Source organism: Marmota marmota, unplaced genomic scaffold (genome assembly GCF_001458135.2).
Source record: "Marmota marmota marmota unplaced genomic scaffold, marMar, whole genome shotgun sequence".
NCBI classification, from domain to species: domain Eukaryota; kingdom Metazoa; phylum Chordata; class Mammalia; order Rodentia; family Sciuridae; genus Marmota; species Marmota marmota.
Window position 1 is genome coordinate 153,468 of NW_026000053.1, and position 2,653 is coordinate 156,120.

Here is a 2,653-nt window from a genome sequence, read left to right on the forward strand (position 1 = left end):
CCCCCCCCATCGGGTCAAAAGGTACCTAGGTATATGACTGTGTGTGTGGAAAAATAGTGAAAAGAAATCAAGTATTAGCTATTTTTCCATTTTGATTTGTGTATGAATTTTTAATATAAATGTGGAATATAAAGAAGTAATGCAAGTCAAAATGTTTCAGCAAACAAGTTTTACCAGTTCAACTTTATAATAATTATAAATAAAACTGTTAAATTTTTCTGGACAATGCCAGCATTTGGATTTTTTAAACAAGGAAATTTCTTATTTATAGCAAAATAAGCAAATACATGTGTTTCCACTGGACTTAAATTTTCAAAATAACAGAACTATGCCATTTCTCCTCCTCTTTTCAAAGTCATCTAAAACAAGACACTAATTCCATCTACAAAGAGACCAGTAAGCTAACATAATATTGATCTTTAATATGTGAAAATATACTGGGAACAATGGTAAATTCTTAGGGAAATGGAGGAGGTCAAGACTCAGAACAAAAGCAAAGAGAAGCAATTCACCGTGTGCCTGAAACTTTCAGGAAGTTAAATTATAAGGTAGGCAAGGTGTGAGCTGAGAATCTGTCTAAATGGGTCTTCATACTCCCATGTCCCTGTCACATCTTGCAGAGTTAGGCCACCATCTGTACCATCACCCAAGGGAGAGAGAGAGAGAATTGTAAGAAAAGTATAGCTGAAGAGGGTTCAGAGTCAGAAAAGGCTGGGGGTGAAATCTGTATCCTAAATTACAAGACCTCACCCTCCATGCACTCTGTCTTCAACTAGCTCCCACACTGCAGTTCCTAGGAGTACACTCACAAACAAAGGATCAGTGGATCTATGTGTGGAAGAACTAAACAACTCAGAGAAAAACATTAGGGATATAGTCATGTGTGAAGTTTGTTTTATACTGCTCTACTATGAAAGTTACAAACCAACAAACAGAGCTTTCAGTCACTGTTTTATGAACTCATTTTGAAATATAAATCTGTGGCCAAAAGTCAACACATCTGATGAGAATCTCTATCAGACAAGTAAGGGAGCACAGCAAATAAAAAAAAAGACACAATGAATGGGAAAAAAAGATAACTTCAAAAAAACATAAATAATCTCCTGAAAGAGTTGGCAGGGACAACATCAAAATATTATAAAAATAAAATGTAACATTTAGAATTAAGAAAGTATGAAAAAGTATTTTCCTTAACTTTTAAAGATATAATTACTGAAACAAAAATGTTACTTCAAAATGCAAACAATAAATTAAGGATATTATCCAGAAAGTAGGAGAAAAAGACAAAAAAAGTTGAAAGAGAATAAATGATAAAAAATTAGATCAATTCAAGAAGCTCAACATCTGATTCATACGATTTCAAATTAGAGAAGAAAAAAATGAAAGTAGGAACATACCACAAAAATAATACAAGAAAAAGAAAAATCAGGATTAGTCTCCAGATTAAAAGGTTTACACAGTGCCCTGCAAAATGAATTTTTTCAAGTTCCACCCAAGACAAATGAAACTTCAGAACATCAGTGATAAAGAAATGACCCTAGAAACTTTCAGAGAGAAAACAAACAAACAAAAATAGATCTCAAAAGGGAATTCTTTAAAAACAACAGTATGTAAATAAATAACAATAAAGATATGCCTTCAAAAGAGTGAAAGTGACTAAAACTATATTCATCAAGACTACTACTGAGCTGTTAGCTTTATATCAAGGCATTTTCAGGCTGGTAAAGACTCAAAAATATTACTCATGATTCCCTAGCAAAGTACACCATCAAGAGAGAAAGAAATCATAACACCCAGGAAGCAGGGTATTCAATACATGTGAGAGGCAAAAGGAATTCCCAGAAAAAAGCAAACAATTTCAAGGTGAGAACAGCACGGTGATAGTACTGAAAAGAAACCCCTCCAGAGAATTTCAAGAGCAATGCCAGGAGAGGGGAGGCACCCCCAGACTCCCCACACAGCTGCCACCTGGAAAGCTGTATTAAGAATGTTTAGGCAGTTTCTTGGGAGGGTTGTAAAGATTTGATCAAAGGATTGAAGAAAATGCAGCAAATAAAACAGTGCAATTATTAACCTCAGGAAAAACAGATTTCAGAATAAAGGAAATATAATCATAATATATTATGTAGTGGTGAATGATATTTGCATAGTCATATTAATGGAATTACAAAATATTGTCATGTGACTTGCTGTCAGTAGGGGAAGTGGGGAAGACAGGCTGTCAAAAGAACTTTTCAGTTTCAGTAATAGGAAGTCATTAGATAATACCTAAAATATCTTGTGTTTACAGTCTAATAAAAAAGTTTCTAACTTATGCTGACATACAACACAGCAAATGTATATTGATCAATGCACGCTTAAAAGGAAAAAAAAAATGGGTAAATCATCTAGACTATCTGACCTGATAGAATTATTTTCTGGCAAAAGGAAGACAAAATATTTTATTTTTATAAGACTTAAGTCTGGACTTTTTAATCACAGATTATTTTGATACAAAATAATTTCATGCATCCATGTGTCCACTGTTACATTTAATCTTCAGGGTACCACATGAAGGAAGTGGGTATCGTGTATTTTGCTGATGAAGAAACATATGAAGTGTCTGCTGACTTTCTTGAAAACTAACCAGCAAATTAGTGTCAAAGCCATATGG